Source organism: Gobio gobio, assembly GCF_949357685.1.
Source record: "Gobio gobio genome assembly, chromosome: 6".
In the NCBI taxonomy this organism is placed as follows: Eukaryota; Metazoa; Chordata; class Actinopteri; order Cypriniformes; family Gobionidae; genus Gobio; species Gobio gobio.
In genome coordinates this window covers 37,194,466-37,203,776 of record NC_137102.1, presented here as the reverse complement: position 1 = coordinate 37,203,776, position 9,311 = coordinate 37,194,466, and positions in this window count along the sequence as shown.

Sequence of the window (9,311 nt, the reverse complement as noted above, 5' to 3'; positions counted from 1 at the left end):
TTGGAATGAACTGTTAACTTTGTATCTGCAAATCTGCACTCACTATCCACATCGCTCCGTAGACTATAATACCCATCAAAATAGGAGTCCCTCCTTAGTAAGACAGATAATGCAGAGCTTAAACATATCTAAACTCACAGAAATATAAAAAATTGCATACAGAAACAAATTAGAAGATAATCACAATAAAGTCTGTGACACAGAAGGACCATGTCGAGGAGCCTTCAAGTGGGACTTAAATATGCCATGAAGGGATATATAAAATATTATGTATAAAATAACTAAATATGGTGGGAGATTAATTTTGGAAGTGGGGGTTTACAGAAAATACAACAGACAACCAGAAAATCCTCTCAGGATACCTGGAATCAGTGTTTCAGTACCCCAGGCACATCGTTTTACCATTTATGTAGCATAAACACCATCAAACCAATGAGAGTTTTGAATTTTCCAATGTTTCTCTATGGCGCTGAAACCTAAAGATGTCCAAGTTCCGGTCCCCATGCGACTGATACTCAACTGCCATTGGCTCATCTGCGTTCGAGGGCAGGGGCTTACCGATAGGTCAATTGGCAACTCTCAAATAGGGCGCCTTAAAGGGATAGTTCACCCAAAAATGAAAATTAGCCCATGATTTATCACCCTCAAGTCATCCGAGGTGTATATGACATTCTTCTTTCAGACAAATAAAATCTGAGTTATATTAAAAATGTTCTGGCTAATCCAAGCATTATAATAGCAGTAATAGTTGCTCTGCTTTTGAAGTCCATAAAAAATGCATCTGTCAATCGAATAACGTGCTCCACGCTGCTCCGGGGTGTTAATAAAGGCCTTCTGAAGCAAATCGATGCGTTTGTGTAAGAAAAATATCCATATTTAAAATAAACGGATGTCGGACTGTTCTCTCTTCTCAATTGACAGCTGTCTGTTTTTTTCGTTCAACACAACGGTAGGCCTGAACTGTTGCATCTAACGTCTCACGTTGGTATGGACGGTTGTTTTTTCTTCTTGGTAAGAAAAAAAAATTAAATTAGGAGTTTAAAGTTAAACTAAAGGTAATCTAGACATCTAGATTTCAAAAAGAGATTAAAAAGGATTAAATAACTTCTAGAAAGAAAAAGAAAACCCAGAAACCAGTTTATTTGTTTTTCTTTTTGAATTTATTGACAACCAGTTATTTCATTGTATTCCATTGATAATTTTTTCCCTTTTCTTCTGTTTCAGTTTTTTTTTCCTGAAAGAGAAACAATTCGTTAATTCATTTAATTTATCCTTTTCCTTAATATAAATCTTTCAACATAATTAGAATTTACCCTTGTCTGTCTGTTCATTCAATCTCTCACTGCTGCTTCCTACAACCCTAGAGTACTGGTCCACGTTTCCTATTGGAAGGCTCACCTGGGTGCCCGTTAAGCCACAGTATCCTGGTGACCTGAAGGAAGCGCCACATGAATACTATAGCCCCACACAACTTAGATGGAACCACACAATTGTGCAGTGTTGGCTGTCGCAGGCTACTGTGTATTTTTTTCTTTCTTGTCACTGAAAACTGGCATATTGTCACAGCATGCAAGTATATGCAACTTTTTGGTGCATTGTTGTACCAAATATAATATAACCAGATGAAAAATGTTTGTCTCATGTAAAAGAATCTTGGTAATTAATTAGATAACCTAAATAAACTCGTAAAATGTGTATTTACTTTACAAACACCATACACAATATTCACTTTATCACTCAACACTTTATTGGAGGATACAGTATACAGTTGATAAAGTAGCATAAAGACAAATGAGATTCAAGATAAATTAAATTGGTCTTCAAAAATACATTAACATCATATTAATCCAGTCACAGCTGCTGAAGCCACACAAATGAGTGCCACATAATCCCATCCAGTCAACTATGATACAGAAAACAGATTTGATATTGTGTTGGAAAATAATGATTCATTATCACAGCTAAATTGGTTTCTTGCTCTTCCCTCTATCATGTTCTTCTTCTTCTAAACAGTTTGCCCACTTGTACCCTACAGTGTATAATTGATAAACAGATGATGTGGTGTAGCCTTTTCTCAACCAGAGGAAGAAGTTGTAACATCCTATTGTCAGGCATTCTCCAGTCCTGGTCTAAAAGTAAAACAAAAAACACAATTCAAATTAAGTTTAATGTACAGTCAGGTTAACGTAGGTTCTGCATGATTTAAGCAGTGGTGGGCTACTCTGGCCCTCAGCATCCACTGTCCTGCAGATTTAGCTCCAATCTCAAACCCACCTGCCTATAATTATCTATAAGTAAACCTGAAGACTTCAGTTAAAAGTTTCAGGCATGCTTGATTAGGCTTGGAGGTAAACTCTCCATTTCACAAGGGCCAGAGTTGCCCATTCCTGATTTAAATTTACAAAGCAGAAGTCAGTACATTATATAATATACACATTGAAGCATTATGTATATAATATTACAGCACATACTATTAGCCAAGTACTGAACAAAAACTATTTTACCCATATCAACAGCAACCTTTTAAACAGCAGATATTTAAAGACTTAGGCTTTGCCAGTGATGCTAGATTTCTTTTAAGACAACATACTCTTCTGTCACTTGTTTCAAGAGCATCACTTGTGATAGCCTGTACAATGTAAAATTGTTAAAGGGGTGGTAAAACACATTCTTTTGAAGGCTTGACTGTGTTTGTGGGGTGCACTGTAACATGTGTTCATGCTTCGTTTAAAAAAAAATTGCCTTATTTTTCATATATTTGACCTTTATTCTACACTGCTCTGTCCCTCCTTGTAAAACGGTCTGATGCTTTCCGGGTTGTATGAAGCCAGTCCCTCAAAAATACGCAGTGGGCTCTGATTGGTTAGCTGGCCTAGTGTGTTCTGATTCGCTAACCGCAGTGCACGGTTGTCGGAAACGTCACGCCCCTTACCTGGAGGCTGTGCTTTGGTCGGCATCAATAAAACCATCTGAGCCCGAATCAGACCCAGAACATTTGAGTGAAGATGATCGAGCAGAACCTGTTCAGTCCTCAAGAGTAAAGACTGCGGATCTATAATGATCGCTACTGAATGGCACTGTTACTTTTGTATTTTTAGAACGATTATAGCCAAATATCTGTCGCAAGAACTATTAACCCAAAACGAACACTAAGCACTGGCTTTACTAGTAAGTTAGCCAAATCACACACAGAACCATGTTTAGCATGCCTGAAGATAAACAATACATAAAAGCTCTAATCAAAGAATCATTTACACTAATGTCAGGTTCGCTGTTGAGATTTTAACGTTAGTGTTTGTAATGTTAGGTGTTCGTCGGATAACGTTAAGTATGAATGAGCATTTAACAGACTGGTTTGCAGAACAGCGCTGTCATCTGTTTACTTCCTTGCTACAACCTATTACAGGAAAACACATCGATGAAAAATAAATCAGACTTACAGGTTGTGGCCCGTAAACAGCTTGTGTTTGTAAATCCAGCTTTCAGGACAAGCCGTTGTGCATATCCTGTATTGAACTCGCGAAGTTTGTGGAAGTTTGTGTTGTCCTCCGTGAAATGTGCAGCGCGCGCGTTGTGCATCCACGCACCGGCAGTGTTTTTTTCACGCAGCTGACGTTGTGCAAATCTGGCATTGAACTCGCGAAGTTTGTGGAAGTTTGTGTTGTCCTCCGTGAAATGTGCAGCGCGTGCGTCGTGCATCCACGCACCGGCAGTGTTTTTTTCACGCAGCTGACGTTGTGCAAATCTGGCATTGAACTCGCGAAGTTTGTGGAAGTTTGTGTTGTCCTCCGTGAAATGTGCAGCGCGCGCGTCGTGCATCCACGCACCGGCAGTGTTTTTTTCACGCAGCTGACGTTGTGCAAATCCGGCATTGAAATCGCAAAGACGGTGGATGTTTTCCTCTGTTAGATGTGCTGCAGAGAGCCCTGCGCGCCTGATTCCCCGCTGACTCAAACACACGTGCATATAACATGCTGTGTGTTAAACGCTCTGCAACGCACCCCCGTCCCAAGGAAGGCTGAACAGAGCAAGTACCCCAGACCTGCAATCCGGATGGAAATAACAGCGTTTCCTCGGCATCGCGGCAACAACACTCCAGCCTAACTAACTTATACCACAACAGCGCCGCGATACAAAATGGCCTCACCCTCCCTTATTTAATATTCTCGGAGGAGGGGTTTATGTAAATATTGAGCCTGTTGATGTCACCAACCCTGGAGGAATGTGTGTAGTCGCCTACTGGCCGTTTGCTGTAGTTCTTAGAAACTGATTTCTTTAAAAGCAAATATCTCCCTTTGCTTTAAACTTTGAACGTTGTAACTTTGCAGATGTTGTTTATGCTCAAGCAGCAACATTACACGCTAGCTAAAGTTAGAATAGTGAAATCGTGGTTTACCACCCCTTTAAAATACTGCAATACAAATTTCATGGTAAAAATGTAGAAATAGGCACATACTGTAGGCACAAGACTTACCATACGTTTGAGCACCCATGGCCATGCATAGTTCTCAGAGACTGGAGTTTTTGCCTCTTGCATTTCTACTTGGCTTCCCATTAGTCTTTTTCCTGTAGAATCTTCTGAAGTGTGTGCCTTCTCTCGCTATCCATCTTGAAACACAAATGCAATGTGTTTTAGTCTGTGGAGTATAAGGCCTTGTGTCAAGCCAAAAAACTAACCAGATAATTCACATTATTCAAAGAACATTTACTATTTGATTCCTAATATATGCCACAACTCATTATCTTCCAAAGCTTCCCAGAACCATCCATGGTCTACAAAACAATAGAGTGGATACCTGGACAATAGAGTGGATACCTCCAATACCCGGAGTTTATACCAACTAAATGCTTTTTATCACACTTGTCTGCTTTTATCTAAGACAAACAGACGGTGCCGTTTTTAAGAACTGAAGGCAAAAAGTGTTTCAGCCTTTATGCTAAAAGGCAATCATTGTAATAATAATTGTATCAAAAAGGGAAACAAATATTTACCATTTTAGATAAATCCAAGATACAGAACCTCATTTGCTCATTTTAGGAGTTATAAAAAGATTTAGACATGAAAAATGGTGCGTATTTTATAGTAGAAAGAATGATCACTGCTGAAATGAACAGTCCTTTGTGAGATCAACATCAAATTCTGTACTACATATTACAGCATTGCTTCAATACAGGACATACCAATGGACTTGCGCACTTTCTGTCTTCTTCGGGCACAATATGGCCATGTTCCTTCCTCACCCTAAACAAAGGACTTATTAGATTAGCTTGCTTCGATATAAGGTCTGGTCTTTCTTCTCTGCTGTAAAACAAGAAAGTCTCACTTACTCTATGTGCAATTACTAGTTAACTAAGTAATGTAACTAAGACAGTTACAATAAAGTTAATTTACCATACGATTCAGGGGAACATCTGATGAGTAAATACTGATATACTAAAAATATTCTAGAAACTTTACCTGTGAAGGGCTGATTACGGCAAGATTCACTGCGACTCACTAGTAGCTTTTGTGAGGGTTGGCTCTTAAAAGAACTGTTGAGTTTGATATTGTAGAGATCTAAAAATAATTAAAAAAACTAATATGCTAAAAAAGTACTAAAAAAGTAATCTGCAAGTCAGAAATAAAGGAAATTTAATTACATTGCATGCAAGTTGTGAGTTCATACATAACTGTTTCTTTCTGTAAAAAGTGTTGCATAATTAAATGTTAAATACATTTATGTAACAATTTCACTGATATGTGTGCATTTCCATTATTAAAAGTATATCTTCAATAGCACATGAATTTGTTTAAAATTTTTGATTATAGTCAGAGTAAAAGCTGCAGGATTATGTACGAGTATATGCACAAATATGTACGAGTATCATGAATTTGACAACTTGTTAAATCTTGTGAAATATTAAGACAATATGAATATGTTCTTACTGATTGAGCCATGCGGTTTGTAAGAATATGTTTAAGTAACAACAAATGCACCCAGAGCTGCCTTCAACAGCAAGAACCTTGCTGCAAACTCCCAGACATAAACAGTGATGAAATCAGGGATGGAATGTATTCATTTCAACTTGAGAAAGAGTCTTAGCGAGCAACTGCAGCACTACCCGAGGGATGTAACAGACGGAATAACAACACTGGAGATATCATTCAATATAGATGGACTGCCCATTTTCAAAAGCAACAAAGCAAATCTATGGCCTATCCTCTGTGCCATTCACCTGACACCTATCAGGGTCTTTCCGGTGACACTGACACTTGGTCCTTCTAAACCAAAAGATTTTGATTTCATTGATGAAGCCATTAAAGACATTCAGGATCTTCTGGACAATGGTTTAGAGGGAATGCAAATAAAAATTTGATGTGTTGTCTGTGACGCACCTGCGAGAGCAATGGTCAAAAAGATAAAACACTTCTCAGGATATTATGGGTGTGATAAATATACTCAGAGGAGCCTGTGGGTTTCTGGGAGAGTAACATATCCAGAGACAGACAACCTCACTCTACACACAAATGAGACATACCGTGCTGAAATGACAAGATGGCAGAAAGATGATGCCATTTCAGTGTCCCCATTCTTGAGGCTCCCTTTGGACATGATCAACCAATTTCCAATTGTCTATATGCACCAAGCCTGCCTGGGGGTAACAAAAAAAATTATCACAGAGTGGATGAGAGGAAATCGGAATGTGCGAATGTTAGCTGGACAAATTAATGAAGTGATCCAACGGCTGCTGGCACTCAGCAAAGACATTCCAGCTGTACGATAATTTTATGACATTCAGTGTTGCCTTGGTTCTTTTTCTATCACCAAACTTGGCAGTGGACCACAACTACTACAGCAGTCAGCTGATTAAATACTTTGTAGAAAAAACGAAAGAACTGTATGGCGATCATTTCATGGTATACAACATACATTCCATGATACATCTAGCAGCAGAGGCGACGAAATTTGGTTGTCTTGACGCTTGCAGCACTTTCCCATTCGAAAACTTTCTGGGAAAGCTTAAAAGACTCGTTAGGTCAGGAAAGAAGCCACTTGTTCAATTGGCCAAACGTCTGATGGAGAGGTCAAATTTTCCACAGACTAAATCAGTGGTCACCACAAAGTTCAAAACCACAAGCCCAAACAATGTTTTCATGCTTGGGGAAGGGAAGTGTTGCGTGGCCATTGAAGAGAGGGAAGAGGTAGATGAGTCCGGCTCCCCAATGTTACTGTGCAAGGTTTTTGAGAAATCTCAACCACTTTTCAAAAACCCACACGTGACTCACGGATGATTGGTTGTTTCAAAGTGCAGTCAAGACAATCCAAAATGGCACTAATCCCAGAACAGCAGCTAACAAAAACTGCCATAATGATTGAAGATAACCAGGACAATTTTTTTTTGGCCATACTGCATACAATTTAACTTTCTTCCTGTGGTGCCTGTGTCCCTGTCTTTCAGGGTTGAAGAAAAGTGTGACCATTCTGAAATTTTATTCCAGTCCTCACCCGGCCCCTGTCTGTCTCCAGAGTCTCCCTTTACTGGACCTGAACACTTCCTTTAACCTGCATGGACTTGTGTGACCATCACTGATATGGAGTCTGAGACTGGCTGGCATGTTAGACCTTCAGGTCAACAACACTGTATGGGTGGCATGGCTCTGAATCGACTCAACTTTTGAAGCTGTTTGGCCATGAAGGTCAGTGTCTGCAGTCTTGGAGACCATTGAGGCGTTAGATGAAGGTTCAGACTCTACATTTGCACCAGAATGAGATTAAGGTCCGAAGGATGGTCCTACGGCCTTAAGTGGCGGGATCTCACACTTACGCAGGGCACTGGACGACAGCTGAGTGGCGCGGTTATATTGGAACCCCCATTCGTCAGTCACTGACGTACGTCGGAGTGACTGAACGAAAGGGAACGTCTCGGTTACGTATGTAACCCTCGTTCCCTGAGGAGGGAACGGAGACGTACGTTCCTCAGCCACGTCAGCTGTGCTGCTGGAACGCGGAGTTCAGATCTTGGCTCCGCAGCAGATACATAATGCGATGTTGCCAGCGTACTTCCTTATATACCCACACGGTGGGGCGGAGTTACGCATGCAAATTCCGCATGCCCATGGCATTGGCACGCCATTGGGCGCTGTTAAACACCTCGAAGGTAATTGGCTTCTAGGCGAAACCCCAATTCGTCAGTCACTGACGTACGTCTCCGTTCCCTCCTCAGGGAACGAGGGTTACATACGTAACCGAGACGTTTCTGGACCTACATAAACTCAAGGCAGTTGGTTAAAATCAATGCGATTCCTGACAAGAAAAAGTGGAGGCGGTTCTTGCTAAAAAAAAATAGGTTAATAACAGGTATAGTGATACTTTTTCAAGATTTAAATGAGCTGCCTGACTCATGAAGGTGATAAAACCTTTTCTGATTACTGACAACATTTCTAAACACCGTCATATATTTTTTCGACATATTTTACAGACTCTTATACCAAAGCCTCCCAGAAGTGCCAACTTGTTATTGAGACATCTCATATTGAAACAGAGGACACAACAAGTAAAAAGAGGCCACATAAAATGCCAAAGAGATTTCAGTCTGAAACAGACATTTCTTCAGATGGTAGGTGTCTAAATTGTATTTATTTATTTATATAAAGTGTTGAGGTCTATGTGCATTCTTGAATTATCTTAGCTCTGCAAAATTTCATTAATTTCAGATGATTGCAGAGTTGCAAAGAAGAAAAAGGTGTCAAAACCTTTTCCACCTAAGTTTCCACCTATGTAAGTTGTTACATAATTTACACAGACAGTAATTTTACAATAATATCAATATTTCAAAGCAACCTAGACATCTTTTTTTATTTCTGTTGCATTGTCAGATCAGCAACTGCCCAAAACATATCCTCAAGATAAGGGTTAGTAGAATGAAATCTACATGTTTTATATAAAAAATGTGTGGACTTTGCAAAGGAATATTTTCTCTCTCTCCACAGGCATTCAAGAAAAGCCAAGATCTCCTGACTTATTTGGTAAGAAGTTTAAAATGTTTAAAATTGTAATGTCCATGTATACCTGTAGCTGAATTAAAAATAAGTGTATTTACAGCAGAGGCATCATTGCCATGCTCACTGGAAACTGTCACCACCCCATCAAGGTATGTAACAATTTAATTGATATTCATAAATGTGTATGTAATGTTAATTTTGAAACATAGTTTTTTTTTATGTCACAGCAGTGTCAGATCTTCTCTTAAGAGAACGTCTCGGTTACGTATGGTAACCCTCGTTCCCTGAAGGAGGGAACGGAGACGTACGTCGGACGTACCGACGAATT